This window comes from Choristoneura fumiferana, chromosome 17 (genome assembly GCF_025370935.1).
Source record: "Choristoneura fumiferana chromosome 17, NRCan_CFum_1, whole genome shotgun sequence".
Taxonomy (NCBI): Eukaryota; Metazoa; Arthropoda; class Insecta; order Lepidoptera; family Tortricidae; genus Choristoneura; species Choristoneura fumiferana.
The window spans coordinates 7636839-7656005 of record NC_133488.1 but is presented as its reverse complement, the minus strand read 5'-3'; the positions used below and the strand labels follow the sequence as shown (position 1 = coordinate 7656005).

General features: G+C 35.9%; 1 protein-coding gene across 1 annotated transcript in view; it reads left to right on the top strand.

Annotated features, from left to right (window-relative positions):
* The first annotated feature begins 4445 nt into the window (after positions 1-4445).
* Positions 4446-19167, top strand: part of LOC141436842 (uncharacterized) — a 225280-nt gene continuing 210558 nt past the window's right edge. Inside the window, exon 1 of the mRNA XM_074099920.1 lies at positions 4446-4709. The gene's annotated coding sequence lies outside the window, so the exon portion shown is untranslated. The remainder of the gene's footprint in view (positions 4710-19167) is intronic.

Genomic DNA, 19167 nt, shown 5'->3' with positions numbered 1-19167 from the left:
AAATGTATATAGGAACTCATGTTTGACAAATAAATTGTCTTTATCTTTACACATTCAACAACAAACTAATAGCTTTTTGAACATATAGCATACATTTTTAAATCACGTGACGATTCTATTCTACTTTATTATTAGTTTTATGTACAAACCCGATCAAACATTTCTATGAAATCTGTTTCTTCAAAACAACTGAAGTTAATATTCAAATAAACACCGATCCGTTTGCTGCATAAATCGTACAATATCGCAAACACACGGTCGCGGGCGTGTAAACATTGTTTTTCTATAAACATGCATTTACGCGGTTTTATCAAATTAAAAGAGACGGGCTGGCAAATAAACTTGTCTGTGTTTTTGTGAGCATTTTTGCGGGCTTTGTAGACAGTTTAAGTAAACAAAACGACTATAAGCCTAGTGCAAAACTGTTTAAACGTTCGCGAGTTCTGTATTTCAACAAAGACATCCATCTTGGGAGTAATAAAAAGAAAAGTGATGCCGTATTCCAAAGGGTTTTATTTATCTGTCCTAGTTGTCAGTCAACTCTCCCCGTCAGCAATGGTATATATATGTCAGCGGCCGATCTTAAAATCCGCCGTATCGTGAAATCATGAAATGGCGGCGTTTCTTGATATGCCTAGGAATTTCACGATCTGCCTAAACGTCACTAGGCAAATCGTTAAACGGTGAGTTTTGAACGAAATGGCGGATGTCCCTTAGCCAGTTAATGAAATGTCGGCGTTTCACGATATGCCTAAGAATTTCGTGATCTGGCGGATTTTACGATCGGCCGCCGACATATATACTACTCAAAAGAATAGAAGGGCCACTTGAATTTTACCGGTAAAAATAAATCAAAATTATGATTGCGTTTTTATTTGAATACAATTTTAATTGAACGAAAAGTATTGCGTATTTGTATTGTGGTTGTAGTAATAAAACCATTTTAAACAAGGAATATTATAAATAATTATATATATCAGTATTTTCGTTTCACCAATAAAATTCACGTGGCCTTTATATTCTTTTGAGCAGTATTATGTTCTCACAGGCTAACATTATATTCTTAATCATTTGTGATTTATTTTTATTTTCGATTGGATCTTTTGTCTACTGTACCTGCCATGACATTCAATGAATCTGCTTAGAAATGGGTGAAATTAGAATAATAGGATTAGACTTCAACTGACTAGCAAAAGTTGCAAACAAATATTACAAGTTAAATAAAAAGTCCTAATAAACAGTGAACCGATTATATCTAAATTAAGTTTCATACTGATAGATCTACTTACTAATACGTATTTTACACTGTATTAAAAGTTTATTTAATTTTCGTAGACATCTACCTATGTAGGTATCTACCAACGTATGATCTCAGGCCAAAGTTATCAAATAAAAAAAAAGTTAAAATAAAACAGGTATTTCACTCAAAATACCCCGTTCTGGTGCAACCTGAATGGGCAGGTATACATACAGTAGTTACAAGTACGTAGATTTGTGGATTTTCTTCGTTTCCCTGAAGATTCATATGAGAAAGAAAAAGAAAACCTATCTTCTGTTTCGTGTTCCTAACAACATAACTAGTTTAATTGTACAAACTTGGCTTTTCTCTTTTTTACTTTGACAGGGTATACTTTTCAGCGAAATACAACGAAACTTTACAACCATTCCACGCTCCCACGCTTTCACGTTTCACGCTTGGTTCAACTTATTCAACTCCTTTCTGATGTCATGCAAAGTTTGACACTGCGGGTTAAACTCTAGTTTTATTTATGGTCTCTAAGTTCTTCGTTGACGCAGACACGGCCTTGTTCCATTTAGGCATGCCGTGCGCACTGCGTTAACAGTAACTTAACAACGACTCATGCCTGATTAATTTTGCATACTGTGTAGTTTCAAGCACCCCGTATTGTAAACATAACCCATTTTGAATGGGTCACGTTAGAAGCGTCACGTTGCGCCTTTTACTCAGTTGACTCAGTTTGTTTTTCTTTTCGTTTGAATCCTTTGAAACTGTTACAAGTAGAAAGGGATGAAAAAGTTAGTTTACAAAATTAACCAAAAAAACAGTTTCAATGAGATAGCTTGTGCTATGGCATCAAGTATATGAATTTGAATAAGAATTTATTTCTCTCGGTCTATGTGTTAGTAGTTCACCATAAATCTTAGGTAACCTACAGTTTGAACTATATAAAATTTGTATTCGTTTGATTGTATTGTAACAATTTGCGGACGCAACAAGTTACACGAGTAAAACTCGAGCAATGGAGCAAACAAAACAACAAAACTATGTTGGTGCAAGTACATTGATGTGCAAATATAATAAAAATATCCGCAGTCACAGAATACTCGTCATTAGTACTGCATACAAAAGACCATCACACCGCTCTGATGATGCTGATGTGAGCTAACGCTTTCGCTACCAAAAAAAGTCCTGACTGACCAAGTCATCATCGCCCAACCCAAATCCTTGCACCAATAAAGCATAATTTGTACATAGATGCTCCCTTTACGACGCAGTCATAGAATGGATGGGATAGACAAATCTGCAGTAGGGGTGAAGTTGACTAAATCAAAACGTTCACGACCGGGCGGTTCATTTACATACCTACTTACAAGCTGGGCGCTGTGATCCAAAGAGGGTCTAGGCCTCCGACACCAGATACGGCATGCTTTGCAGTCTTGGACCAGCTCTTTCCAGCCTTCGCCCCGGAGATCCGATCAACCGGTCTATCTCCACTCGGTCGTCCCAAATACCTACGCTCTGATCCTCTCCCAACCTTTCCACGTTTCAACTGGAGTCTGGACACTTAAGTCTCATCAATACAGAGCGGTTCATTACTATCTGGAAAAGAAGATTATTGTCTTGGATCTTCTATAGGTATTAGCTTGTTCAAGAAAACATACCTAAGCTTGTTAACTTAATCGTTCAGGGTTTAATTGGTGTAACCCAATTAGCTGGTCCTTGGCTACCCCGCTATGTAGTAATTAGCTACTAAATAGAAATACACTTTAGAGCAGTGAAAAACTCAAACTTCTAAGTCGACGCAATCAAAAGGTATGTACTTTATAGTGATTTAAAAAGGTGCTTCCATAGAAATTGCAGGGGAATCAAAACCTATAGGGTATTTGTTGTCTTGAAATATATTAAGTAGCGTTATAGGACTAAAAATACGTATACTATTTGTCAATGTAGTCTGGATTAATTGAACAGGGACTCATTCTGGGGGGGCAAATGCTAGGGGGGTGCATAGGTACTGAGAGACAAAATTAGTGCGAACCGATATGCGTGATAGCTAATTTGATTGTTGCACGTAGATGCGTATGGAGCGATGGTATCCCAAGGTCGTATTATCAAGGGTGACTTTTAAAACAAAATCTATCGAAATCGTATACCTACAGTTCTGCACAGCGTATTTGAGTGTATAGTTTGTTTCAGTTAAAATGACGAAAATGCACTTAACATGGGGTTTTACAACTTCTTTTGTTGTTAAATATGAAAGTAAAAGATAACAAAGAGACATAATAAAACTGACCGAAGTGTGGCACGTGTACTGGAGTAGCTCAACCCTTCTTGATCTTTGAAATGAAAGATTTTTTTAAGCCGTCTATGTTGAAACGCAAAAAGGATAAAAAAATACATACGAATAGTTCATTATTCTTATGCCTACTAATAACATTAAATTGTACAAAGTGATTTTAACACAATATATAATTATTATTTTAGAAACGCGCGTCGTGCAATGTAATACCGACGAACAACATCAAAACTAAGATTGGTTTTTTTTTTGGAATCTTTTTGTATTTTTTATTTCAATTCCAAATTTTTACTTTTACGGTCATCCCGTAAAACTTAAATTGAAAATACAAACTGAAATATAGATGCACAGAAAAACCAGAAAAATAAGACCAGCACTGGGAATCGAACCCAGGTCCTCGGCATTCCGTGCCACGTGCTATACCACTGCTAGACAACGGTACAGACACGAATTTCCCCTATGCACTACATATCTCAGCTTGTTTGTTTCTTATTTAGCCACTTAAGCAGTGGCGCTAGCGACATCTATACCGTAGCCCTCATCGAGAAACTTTCTGCACTCCATTGGAACTAACCGCTCATCCGGACAAGAGATATCGTTATTAAGCAATCAAATCAAGATTGTTTTTTTTTTAAATCTTTTTGTATTTTTAAACATCAAAACTATCCACATTGTTTGTTCACAGTATACTTTGGGCCTACCGACACACCTGCGTAATTGTTTTACAACCCTACATGAAGATAACAATTAAACAATAGATGTTGGGATTGGTTGGTTTTATGTATTTTTCGTCATTTTAACTAAAACAAACTATACACAAGTCAACATCAAGCTACGATCGTGTCGCTTAACCCGCCCATGCCCATCCAACCAATTCCACCATCCATAGCCCCGTCAGTCACTCCTTGATACCGTGAAGAGCGCACGTGTCTCGCCCCTCGCTCTCCGCGTCGTAAATTTTTAATTCCCGACCGATATTCCTAAGGTTACACCACATTTAACACGAAAAAACTTTACAAGTATATTACTTGTGTAATTGTGAAAGTGAAAATTGATGCAACAATAAATGTGTGTTAATACGCGTTCGGCGGATTCAGTGTGTTAAGTAAGTTTTTGAAGTGTACGCCAGTAGAGTCTGGTGGGTGGGCGTCCTGAATTTTTTTCTTTGGAAAGGTGAGAGTTAAGCTGCTTAGTAACTTAAATTGCGTTTGTAAGCGGTTTCAGGATTCATGCGAGGTGTGATTTAATAATGGCGAAATAAAAACTTTTCCTTTTACTAGTTATAAGACGAGCTTTTCACACGAGAAGCGACAAATTGTCATTTTTTCAATACAATTCGCCCTAAAATTTTATAGATTTGATTGCACCTACCTAAATCTCATAGTTTTTAATATTTACGAATTAAACAGTTTAAAAGGTTTCACCGACGACTACTTCGCTATTCCTAGATGCTTGTTAAGCTTTCGTTAACTTGACATTTGTTTGTATATCAGTCATTTATCATTTTCCCTTGCTAGCCACACACATAACGTATTTTGCTATAATAGGTTTGTAAATTTTTGAAATAGGGGCTCATTTTAATAATGCTTAAAATGATTCATAAGTAGGTATTATATTTGGCCTATTGTCACAAAGTTGATATTTATATTTATATAATAAATTTCCAGTCCATACCTACTAATATTATTTAAATAGGAATGTAACTGACTGTCTGTTTGTCTGTGTGTTACCTCTTTACGCTTAAACCGATTTACATGAAATAGGCTTGGGCCACTAGGAATAGGGTAGGTACTTTTTATCGGGTATGTGTTATAATACCGAAAAATCATAATACCTACACTTGAAATGGCGATGCTTAACACATCGAAATTAAGATTACCGAATGTATAAAATACCGATAACCGATACACCGAAGCTCGAAATATCTACTTTCAAATGACCGAAAGTACAAAATCCCGAACTAACTGGCATTCACAGTAAACCTACCACCAGCTGGGATGTAGGTACCAAAGGGGAGCTCCAGGACTTAAAAAAATGTCATCGATGGGATGTCTTTACGACAACTACTTTGACCTCGCTGGCAGCGAGCGAGCGGAGCGAGCGAGGAAAAAGTTTCAGAACAGAAACTACTCGGATTAGTTTAGGTTCAGAAGGCTAAGGCGCGAGCGAAGCGCAGCGTAGCTCCCGTCTTAGCCTTCGATGTTAGGTATTTTTTGTAACATCACAGAAAATGATAAAATAATGTCAATCTACCCCTGCTTGAAAAAGTCGGAATGTTGTCATTTAAAAATAGATATAGCAGACTTTGGTGTAACGATGGTTTCGGTATTTTGGATTTCGATATATTGATTGTCGATTATTTTATATGTAGTGATTATGACTGTTCGGCATTATAATTTTTCGGCCTTTCGGGTGTAGGTATTTTAATCTTCGGGATTGTAGTCTTCGGGTTTTAGGCTTCCGGTCAAATGTTGTTGTATTATAATACATACCCTTTTTATCTCAGAAAATTACAAAGTTCCCGTGGGATAGCGTAGCGTTAAGCGAATTCTTGCTAGACGAAGTCGCGTGAAAAAACTTGTAGTTAGTGCAAGGTACTAATACTCTTTCTCTTTGAGTTAGTGTTAGTAATATAAACGAACAAGCTCACAAATATCCCATTTTCTTCTACTAATTATATACACGATTGGCAATAGGGCCATCTGTAAAATATCCATCAAAATTGACTGATAATTTGAAGTGTTCAAGAACAGATGTTTTCTATATTATCTTTAGTAAATATTATTAGTAATGTTGTTATTGCAACTAGCTACAAAGTATTATATTTTCAATAAACTTAAAACAAATGAAGAGGTAATATAACATTTACACTCTGTATTGATTTATGATTGCAGCACTATTTCCATCTATGAAGTTAAAAGCATTTTTCGTCATTAATTATGCAAATAGGCAAAGTTAAGGCTCTTGCAAGGAAGGTTTCAACATTTTCCCATATTACTCGACTTTAGAACAATTTTCTGACTTAAGAATAGAACACGTAATTTTGTAAATGAAGTTTTAAGTTGGTTATTTTGTAATGATTTTAAAATGTTAGCACCTTCTGGGTACTCCTAATTGTTGCAAAATGTTACATTTTTTATAAATACTTACCTACAAAGAATACGATGTCATTGTATGACTCACAAGAACGTAATATTACTCTCGCATAGGGTTGCCCCACATCCGCGTCCGCGTATGAACAGAATCATCTGGTTATATTTAGACTTACAAAGCTGAAGACACTTCGAGAATTGCGAACGTGTATTCCTTTTGTAGGTATTTATAATGGTTACATATTTGAAAGGTTAAAATGTCGATGTTCAAAATATCGAAAATTAAATTATCGATTGTTTCACAATATCGAAAGTTGTTATATCTATGTTCAAAATGTCTAAGATTGAAATGTCGATTGATTAAAATATCGAATGAGTAAAAATATCGATAGCCAATATATCTAAGTTGTAAATGTCAACATAATTGAATGTCGAAAATTAAGACATCGTACATACAAATCTGCTTTATTTATTTCGTCCTTTCTCTTAATAGCATTTATTTTACATAACCTAGTAATTTTTAACGCACGCCGGCCGCTACCGCGGCACGCTCGCTTCGCTCGCTCGGCTCGTGCGTTGTTGTGATCACCGTTCTAACCTAACGAACCATATATTTTTGGTAATTCATGTTCAATAGGTTAGGTTAGGTTAGTATTGCGTCAAGGCGCAAAGCGCCTCAACTGAGCGGAATAAGAGCTCCGCTAAGCGGAGCTCCTTCAACCCAGTCACGTGATAGTTCATACATAGGATATTCGATACTCTGTACTTCGATATTTTGGACTTCGAGATTTATATCTTTCGATGTCACTTTTGTAGATAAATATATTTTCGATATATTGGACGTAGATTATCTAACCATTCGACAATATAAGCTTTCGTTATTTTAGTTTTCGATAGTTTGATACAGTCGATATTTTAATTTTCGATATTTTGAACATCGACATTTTACCCGTAGATATTTTAACTTTCGATATTCAAATATGAAACCATTTATAATATATTTGCAGTCTGTTTCGATATACCAATGGCAATGTTGTTCAGCAAACATTATTGTTACCTTTGAGTTGACTAAGGTACTTTCAAAATCATTTATGTATAGTGCATTCAATATCAACTGAAGCGTTTCTACTTGAACGTAAACAAAGGGGTAATAAACCAAACATTCATAGTTTAGAGCCCATTCATTTTTAAAGGTGCCGTTTCGGCCTTATCTATTTTGTCGCAAACCATCCAGTGTTGATACTATTGAATATTCATAGAATAATAAAAAATATTACGTACAGGTATGTTAAATAAAATAACAAATTTAATTATTTATTTATTCTAAAGTACTAAATCAAAATAATGTGGTTTTTAAATTATGACAACTCACCGACTTCTTCTGATTCCGAATTATTTTCCATGTTCACTGTCCGATGAGACGCTTCCAACATTTATTATAAAGTTAGTGCATGGTGTTTTTAAAAATCCTTGTTCAATTTTCTTACAATGATTGTAAGCATTCTTCCACAGAATCGGATCCGAAGTATTAATAATGTGACGAATTTTGGTTATGACGCTATCTCCTACGGTTGATGTTTTCTCTTCGTATTGTTTTTTTTTTCAAATAGCTCCACATTAACTCTATGGAATTAAAAATGCAGTAATACGGAGGACATATTGAAAGACGTAATATTTCTACTGAACTATAATCTTTTCGAAGTTTAAAAAACAACTGAGTCGTTTTTCTACATTTGGTTATATTATTAAAAGGAAGATAAAGGGAAAGTGTCAAAACAGTTTGAAACATCGCCTGCCGCACGTGTTATGCAAGTTTTAACAAAGAATTCACCCGACACGACTTAATCCTATAGTTATTGCTAATGAAGGTCGTACGGACGATCAAGTGGAAACGCGCCAGTTATATTGAATGCACTATACCTATTTGTTTAATTAATGAAGACACGTTGTACTCGTAATTCGTTTTTAGTCGGTTTGAAAGTCAAAGTCAAAGTCAAAATATCTTTATTCAATTTAGGCTATAACAAGCACTTATGAATGTCAAGAAAAAATTTACCACCGGTTCGGAAAAACCTCTGTTGAGAAGAATCCGGCAAGAAACTCAACGAGGCACATTTTTTTAAAATAGTTTTACAAATGATATATAAACAGTTGGTCAACGGAGTTCTTAAATAAATGATTATAGCTCACTTTTGCCAGACTACATCTATGGGAGTTTCGCGTTACAACAGCTCTCAAAAAGTAGGTACGTCGGTTCATTGGTGATGTCAAATATTCAAGCATACTCCAGCTTTTTTGTCTGACGGACTGTTGCTGTTAGCCTCAGACGGCTTTTACAACTTACCGGAGAGGGCGAGCTGTCAGATGGGCCGCTCAGCAATTAGTGGTTTATCTTAGCATGCCAAAGGGTGCTCCCTATTGAGCTGACCTCGGACTTAGGACGCTAAGGGAGAGTTATGCAATACAATGCTAAAGATTCCGTTAAGTCTTGACAGAGAAGAAACGACAAGAAACTCAGTCGGGTTCAGGTCTGCTCGGAACGTGCCGGTATCGATTGAAGTAGTGGGCAACCGCGTTTTTTAACCGGTGAGAGTCTGGCCCTGTCTGGGTTCTCCCTTCCCAGCCGTCTATAATGGATTTTTCCAACTGCACGCCCTTATCCTCAATGAAGCTTCTCATATAAAACTAACAAAAACGGCAAAAAATCAAGTTTATTGTATGAGAGCCCCCTTAAATATTTATTTTAATTTAATTTAATTATTTATTTTTAAAGTGACTATACAACCAAAGACTGTGAATATTTCAAGCGCCTACATGTTGCCGTTATTAATATCAAGCAAAAATCGGTAAAACAATCAAGTTTGTTGTATGGGAGCCCCCTTAAATAATTATTTTATTCTGTTTTTAGTATTTATTGTTATAGCGGTTACAGTAGGTAATACATAATCTGTGAAATTTCAAGTGCCTAACTATTAGATACGACTCAAGAGATAGAGCCCTGTGACCGACGGACGGACAGACAGACAAACAAACAGCGGAGTCTCAGTAATAGGGTTCCATTGGCACTTTGGGTACGGAACCCTAAAATCTAAAACAAGTACCTCAACAAAAGCAAGGATCTACCTCATAGCGTGACTCAACCCAAAAAAAGCCTATTAAATCAGTACCTATATACACTGAAACTACAACCACTACAGTGGAAACAAGCGGTTTGCTGAAAAAAATAGTAAAGTCCCTAAAAGTCCATAAAGAAGAAATCACCTAAGCCTCGCCTCGTGTTAATACGAGTACACGTAGTAAGCAGTGTTCGTCATTGGGAAGCCAAATAACCTATCTTTATTTTTTTCTCGTTGTTTTCAAGCTTACCTCAGTAATCTTTTTTTGCCTGTTCATTTGTGAATTCTCCTAGTATTGGAGTTATTTTCAGTGCGGAGTAGGTAAGTACAGCAGGGCAACTACGAAACTCGAAGTTCGTATCATACCGTCCCTCTCGCTCTCGTATTAAATAGTATGTCAGGGACCGTACGACATGAACTTCAAGTTTCGAGTTTCGTAGTAGCCCTGTAAAAAGTGAAGGACTAACTATTTTTATAGCAAATGGAACTTAATTAATTAATTAATTCATTCATTCATTTTTTCATCGCCCACTCTCGGGAACAACAATTTTTTTCGGGATAAAATATATAAAGTATGCTAAATTTCATGGCAATCGGTTCCGTAGTTAAGTAGTTAACAAAAACAATTTCACATTTCTAATATTACTAAGGATTATATTCTCTAATTCTGTCCGGTCATGAGAGCTTGATTGTTCGTTGCTCCGTCAGGTCGAAAGTGCCAACATGATTTTTGTCTCAAATGATAGTAGTTAAAACCCCTGTACCTACCTTGTTCAAATTGAATTTACAACATCGTAAAAACTTGTAGTTCCATCTATAGTCAACAATCAATAAACACTTAGCGATAATTCTCGTAATAAAGAAATCCGTTCATTCGTTAATTACAATGTCCACGACAATTTTTCGTCACTAATTTCCTCTGATATCTATGAAATTCATCACTGTACTAATATTTCCTTCAGCAAATTGTGTTAATATGAAAGTCACACAAACTCGTGGGTGGAACAGGAAATGCAAATCTTAACTAAAACTCGATTAAACATGAACAAGGTTTGTAAACTCTTTTGATTTGACGTCACAGTTTCGAATTCTGCTGCCAGACCAACTTGTCTTATTGGTAAGGAAAAGTATAAACCATCATAATTATCCAGATTGTCATCCAAAACTTCCTCCTCCTCCTTGCCGCCTAATCCCGTCAATCTCGAACGAGATCTCGTCATATTATGCTTCGGGTTTTGGAAAGCAATGGGTACAACTGGGGCAGTGCAACCGTGTGGTGAACGTGATCCCGCGAGATCGGGATTGCATTCCCTGGTCACGACGAAAAACAAGTTGTGAGAGTAGAAGTAGGCATTCGAATTTGTCCTCACCGCTCAGACAGTTGGCGTTCGGCGATGGATAGCCTGAGATTTCCCTGTTGAGGCAAGACATATTGCTAATAAAACGTACAAATCGGAACATGTAGTATGAGGAATCAGGACGACATCTGCTGTGGAGCACTAGAACTCGGATTTCATATATCAGAATAAGGTATCTCGCGAGACAAAAGTGCGTGAAAACGTCGGCCGACATTTGGTTGGACGGTACCTCCGAGTTGGAAAATCTTAAAACTCGCTGCGTCATCGGTGTTGTGAAACGTACCTTTACAGAGCGATATTGTTAGTGTTGTGTGCTACCCTACATTTGACAGTTGTAATGATGATGAAAACGCGGGTTTGTGTGCCGGTGTCAGTTTCGTCGGGTAGTCGCGCGAGCAGAGCGGCGCGCGCAGTGCGCGTGTTGCAGCAGCCGCTGAGTCGCGTTGCTCCGAAGACGAAGGGCTACGGATTAGCCCGAAACATGTCGAGCTAAACTCGATTTAAGACGTGAGTTATCCGGGTCATTATATTTAAAACGGATGTAAATATTTTATGCTTATCTAGTACACCTACTTATTATGCCTTTTTTATTTGATTTTGTATTTTTTTATCCTAGTGAGTGAATAAGTGAGTATGTTTGTTACTCCTTCACGCTGAAACGACTGGACGGATTTTGATGAAATTTGGTACGTAGATAGCTGGACATCTGAAATAAAACATAGGCATTTTTTTATTCCGATATTCCCACGGGATAGGGATAAAATCTCGAAACAACAACCGCTAGACTTAGAGACGATTTAATATTCGGGAATACCCACGGGAATTTTTAAAAATCCCGAAGTTTAAATTCAGCTGCTGGATCTAATGATTTACGTGTGCGAAGCCGTGGGTTAACTAACACTAGTACAGAAATAAGCTTGTGTTTGACCACAATGACGCCTGTTGGTAAGAGGAGACGTATAGTAGACTAAGATGAAGCACGCTTGCCCAATAAATACCCATTTACCCTAAATATATTTGAAAACGTCCAGATTATAGCGTCCCGGGAACACAGACGCAGGCGTTTTTTGCAGGATCATTTATTGCAGGAAATTTTGAAGTACATATTTGCTTATAATTAATTTGTGAGCAATTATTCCTCAGTCATTAAAATTCATAAACATTTGATGTTTCCCGATCGTCCACTAGTTCAGGTTATTAATACATTGATTGAACTATCGGTTTCATTTCAGTAATAAATGGATCTTTGATAAAAATCGCTCCAAGCAAAGATGATACAAAAAATGCTTTGTACTTTCTAAACATAATGCCATCGAAATTATGGTCTTCATTACACTTGACATTGACATACATTTATTGAGATTGTTTTTTTTGGAATCTTTTTGTATTTTTTATTTCAATTCTAAATTTTTACTTTTACGGTCATCCCGTAAAACCTAAATTGAAAATACAAACTGAAATATAGATGCACAGAAAAACCAGAAAAATCCATCACTGGGAATCGAACCCAGGTCCTCGGTATTTCGTACCGCGTGCTATACCGCTACACCACTGATGGTCAACGGTACCGACACGAATTTCCCCTATGCACCTCATATCTCAGCTTGTTTGTTTCCTATTTAGCCACTTAAGCAGTGACGCTAGTGACATCTATGCCGTAGCCCTCATCGAGAAACTTTTTTCGGCGCTCCATTGGAACTAACCGCGCACCCGGACAAGAGATATCGTTACTAAGCAATCAAATTAAGATTGTTTTTTTTTTGGAATCTTTTTGTATTTTTTATTTCAATTCCAAATTGAAATTGAAAATACAAACTGAAATATAGATGCAAAGAAAAAAGAAAAGACCATCACTGGGAATCGTGTTGTAATAAACAAACAAGCTGAGATATGAGGTGCATAGGGGAAATTCGTGTCAGTACCGTTGACCATCAGTGGTGTAGCAGTATAGCACGCGGTACGGAATACCGAGGACCTGGGTTCGATTCCCAGTGATGGTCTGATTATTCTGGTGTTTTAATTTATTACCTAAACTTTCGCTATTTAACTTTCTTTTATAAGTTTGTGTATTAAGTAAAGTGCCCATGATTATGGCAGATTATGACACACCTTAAATTTAAAATGAAAGTGAAACCCAAAAGCTGCCGTATATATGAAGACTTATGCATATTTTGCTAATTATTAATTTGACTCTAAACTCTAACAGCCTGGAGTCTGGTTTGTGCTTAACTTGTCAGGTTTATTTGTGAAGGTGTTGACCGAGTTGGTCAAGTTAATAATGAGTAGCAATTTTAATTAAAAGTCAAAATAGACAAAACATTTAATCCCGAAATTAATAGTTTTGTAATAGTAGCGAATGCGAATGAATGAATTTCAAAAATCAAAATCGCGAGCAATTGCTAGTTTTAATAAACGTTGCTTACTCTGCTTATTAAAGTCAAACTAGGGAGTGTTAAAAAACTATTTCACTTATAATGAAATTTTCATTTCCTATTTGTTGGTGACTGTACAATTCCTTGGGATAAGATTTTTTGTAAACTTTCTAAAGCGTGACGTATAAGGTGTCAAATAAGTCAACAAATGTCAATAAATGTAGGAGTTGCTGTTTCTTTTTTTTCTGGTTGTGTTTAAAATTGACACGGAATGACTTCTAGAAGCGAGAATTCTCACAGGAACCGAGTAGTGTAAATTTTGCAAAGTTCTACCGTAGTTTCTTCTGCTGTTGACTGTTTATTATATTATAGTTGATATATACATTGGTTACAAACGCACTCCACTCATTCCAGTGACATTTTTATTCTGATTTATACGATAATGTCTGTCGTAGAGGTCCCGCTACGGCGTAGGCATAATTCGTAGCCTACTCACGTCTACGAGCTCTGTCTCGCAGCATTATTGTATATTTAGTTACAAATAACAGTACTCACTGAAAATAGAAGTTTCTAAAATATTCTTCATTTCATGAATGATTTTTTGAATCAGGCGAAATTTTGTGTAGATTCATACTGTGGTTTTAAGCAATTACCTTGGTACTAAACACTAGTCAGATTGACTTAAAATTTGATTATATTTATTAAAAAAAGTATTTGGTGCCTTAACACAGGAACAAATCTAGATACGAGTACTTATGTTCCTGCGTACACTTTCTATTGATCAGTTAGAAGTCGGCGCCAAACCTAATTAAATTATGTAGTTATTATTCGTAATAAGTAATGTTGATGAGTTTTTATTTATCGTGTTTGTGCCACTTTTGATTAATCGTGTTTGTGCAGAAAAAATCATTGAAAATAAGTAGATCTATAACAACATACATACCTACAGTGGATCGTCGAATCTTCTCTTGTTTTTGAAGTCTGTAGTTCATTAATTCAAATATGTATTTTCGTTAAGCACATAACAAGTAAGCGCTTGCAAAACCGGTAAATGTTTTATAAATTACTATTCATGATAAAAGCAGACTGAGTCTGCCTCAGCTGGAGAAACCAGATAAAGTGAGGTGATTTTTCAGCCCCACGTTATTGCAGACACAGCTGCGCTGCTTTCTGTGGAGATACCGAAATTCCCAAGGTACATAAGATGCCTTTACGCCATTAAGTGTCGAAATGGCACTGGTGAGTCGGTAATCCCGGCAAGCGGGTAGGATTTAAGAACAAGAATAAGAACGTAGATCATTTCTAGGTCTATTAATTTAGTTACGCTTCACGTCAGCAATTTTCTTAGTCTCATATTAAGGTGTTGATTTTTTTAATGTCAGTAACAATATCATTCTAAAAAGCTTTACGCCTAAGGTCGAAATAAATATGCACTGTATTTTTCTACATAATAAGCTTGGGATAACTTACAACAATTGACCTAGTCCCAAACTAAACAAACCTTGTACTATGGGTGCTAGACAACTGATAGACATGCATATAATATACTTAAATACATACACACATTCAATACTCAATCAATTGAATTTCAAAAATATAACATTTTTCAACATATTTAAATATATTTTCTAGATGCTATTTTATTGTTTGTGGTCATAGCAGTGAGAACAAATATAATAATGTAATATTAAATAAGTAAATTGTGGTAAAATAGTAAAACAAAATGAACGGAGTAAGAATATCTAAAAATCTATCTGGATGAAACAAATTTGTCGAAATAATTGTATTGCAGTTTATAATTTAACTGTCTTGTGAAAATGATTCTAATACTTTTGTTGGATTTTTTTTACAAGCTTTTATTTAGTTTCACCTGTCCCGTTGTCTGTCTGTATGTCTGTCTGTCTGTAATCAAGCCTTACAAGTTAAATTTGACCAACTTCCAGTAGTCAGATTGACTTGAAATTTGGAATACTCATGTAAATTGCGTGACAATACAATAATCTGATAGTGACACCCTGGTAGTTTGGCCAGGATCGTCTCCGTAGAACGGAACTCTTCAACGGTTAATGGCATTGACTTGAAATTTGGTATGCAAATGTAGTATGGGTCACAATGCAAGTAATGCAGTCAGCAAAAAAGCTGTATTAAAATGTTTTTTTTATTACGTTTTTTATAGTTTTTGTTTCGAATTTTTGTTTATGTCAGTTGTGTGTGTGTGCACAGTTGTCATAAGTCTATGTTCTCTAATATTTTAATACAGTACTGAATAAAGATATTGGTCATCATCATCATCATGTCAGCGGAAAGACGTCCACTGCTGGACATAGGCCTCCCCCAAGGCTCTCCACTCAGACCGGTCTTGCGGTCTTGCGGTCTTGGTCTTGTGGTGCGACGACTTGGTTAAGATCGCGGGATTGCGGTGGATGCGAAAAGATATTGGTAAGCAATTTTATTTAATTAAACCTTGACAATGTCGGTTTCTGTGACAGGCTCGTTTGACAACTCTGATATTTGTTTGACGACTAGATGGCCTAGTGGTTAGAGAACCTGACTACGAAGCTGGAGCGTGTTCGATTCCCGTGTCGGGGCAGATATTATTATGAAAATTATAAATGTTTGTTCTCGGGTCTTGGGTGTTTATAATGTATTTAAGTATGTATCTGTCTATATAATTATATTTATCCGTTGCTTAGTAGCCATAACACAAGCTTTGCTAAGGTTACTAAGGGACTAGGTCAATTGGTGTGAATTGTCCCGTGATATTTATTATTTATTTTATTTATTATTTGTTACTTTTTTTTATTTGACTGGATGGCAAACGAGCAAGTGGGTCTCCTGATGTTAAGAGGCCTAAGATGGGATACCTCAAGTGCCAGTTATTTCACCGGCTGTCTTACTCTCCATGCCGAAACACAACAGTGCAAGCACTGCTGCTTCACGGCAGGATTAGCGAGCAAGATTATTGTGATTGGTTAAATAACTACTAAATGAGCCAATCGCAAGCAAGACTAATGTCAAACGGACCTTTCGACACTATCGTCATGTAGCTATATTTAGTCTGTCAAGAAACCCTAATTTTTAGGGATAATAATACAAGCGCCACTAATTCATCTTAACTGATAGGAATGTTTTTGTAGCTATTAAAAACTATTTGAAATTTTCATTTTTCTGAAAATAATAACAAAAGTTCCCCTGTAAACGAACTTTTAATATTCACTAAACTGATGACACGATACAGCCCGCGGTAAAAGACCAAGCTTTAAAGTCCAGCTTCAATATTGCAAACTCATCGTTTCCCCTTTCATACCGGTTCAAACCGCATTTCCAAGTCAAATTCCCGTGTTTGCTTCTAGTTTACATTTCTTAGCGATGGTTATCGGTCGCCGTAAGTGTTACGATAACTGGCTTGGCTCTCGACATGCAATAGAACATTATGTAATGAAATGAACTCGGAGAGTTCAGATTTAGAGGTCGTTTAAAATGAGCGATTTGTAAATTTTAGAAGCTCGATTGAGTTGTTGTAAGTAGGTACCCAGACTAAATTATTGGGTATTTAACTATATGTTTATTTATTATTATTATTATTATTATTATTAATCGTTTATTTCATAATGACACATAAATTATTATAAAGTAAATGACACTGCCAAACTGCGTTGTTTATTCTTAGAATCTGTCTTTTGATAACTACATGATAAGTGACGAAGGATTTGTGAATATAATGTTGCTGAAATCATAATATACATTCATTTATCAGATTTGGTCAGATACTCACTATGTTCATGTTTATTTTTAAAATGGACAAAACCGATGATATGAGAATAAATTATTTACTATGTACACAAATATAAATACAAATACAGGAATACAGTAAGAACTACAAAGGCGAAGTTATATCTAATAATAAACTATCTGACCGAGAAAAAATATAAACATAGACAAACGGTCAAAATTACGCGGGGTAAAAAGAAAAACATGGAAAATTATATACATAAATCCATACAATGGATGGCTGAATGATAAAAATTACAATACGAGAAACAAAGTGCTGCACTAATTTATTTGCGTCATTCTTTTGCAATTAAAAGGCTATTTGGATCCATAATACAAATTACACAGCACTATGATTTCCGTTTCAAATATTGGGTATTAATCCTACTGTACGTAATAAGTTTTATAACTGTTTTCATGAAAGTCTCCAATTTCTGCCACGTTAAAAAATTCAACACGCAAATTACTTTCTTCCAGTATACAATTAATCACTCGGATCGGAATAGTATAGGTTTAGATTAAGGGTAATGATATAATTAGGTAAGCATTTTCGTGGTGGTCAATTCAATTTCCGCTACGTACGTGACTAGACTGTACCTAATGGTTGGGCGAAGAATGTTCACAAAAGATCAGCAGGCCACTTTGACACTTTATTAAGTGTTCGCTTTGATCAACAAAAAGTTAGTGTCGAAGTATAAAGTAGGGATGAAGTAGGCGTGGTCTCAGTGGTGATGTTAAAGGTTTTGTGACTCTATAGCACGTGTAACGGATTATGTAGGTAGTATAATAATATGTAATATAATTACGCGTTCGGTTATGTGGGTGCACACTCACCGGGGTTCAGCTGAAAACCAGCGCTGCAGTTCTGGTTACAGGGCTACGGCATATGCTGAGCTGAGTCCTTTTGGCATCACACTACAGCACAATGTGTCTTATTTTTCTCTCTTCTCCTATTTATGTTTTTACTGTGTTTTTGTTGTGATGTAGTGTGTTTTTGTTGTCAATAAATGTTGTGAGTTTGAGTTTGTGAGTTTATGTATAGGCAGGCGCGGCTCACTACGAGATTACGTTCTCCGCTACAAGTAGGTGCCTGGCGCCACTATGTAGTGGCATATTCTGTGGTTGCCTCGCCCTGCCTCGGATCACCCGCGTTTATTTACGTCGCAAGCAAAACAAAAAGTGTATAAAACCTGTATTTGAATTTGAAATTTAATAGAATCAGTTTTAGTGTTACTACAAATTACTTCCACATAATAGAGTTGTTTGCGTCAAAATCCACAACTCTGGTGACATGGTCACGCTATTTGTACCACAAATAATATGAAATACTGCCCGTCTAAGATAAGCTTGGTTTGTAGGTACTTGACAACTCCCTAATTTTGAAGATTATGCCTAAAGATTTTTAACTAACTGTATGAATGAACAAGAGAGTAACAGACTTTTATGGGAAGTAATTAAGTTACAATGTTCAATATTCAAAGTCAAAATGTGCCGTGCTTTGGTATTTAATTTATTTTTTTGCAAAACATTATTGTATCTGAATCTGTCACTTCCAAATTCGCCTGTACCTAATTACTGTAAGGTCTGTATATTTATGATTTTCGTATGAATAGGATTGCCGCTTACAAAGTGCGATTTTCCAAAATAACATGAGATATTACCCAAATACTAAAATTAAACGCCATATTATGTTTCACGTACCCTTTACTACACATAATATATTACCTACCTTTTTAATACAGATTAGGTTGTAAACTACGAAAAATCGCCAACAGAAAGGTGGGCAGAAAACTGCTTTTATGTGGACAGGCATGAAAAACCGGTGTTGTTTAGAGGCAATTCGAAAACCACCTAATTATAGAATAATGGAAAAAGGGAAATTAGAAGCACTAAGGCTTTATATTGTTGGGGAAAATGTAAGC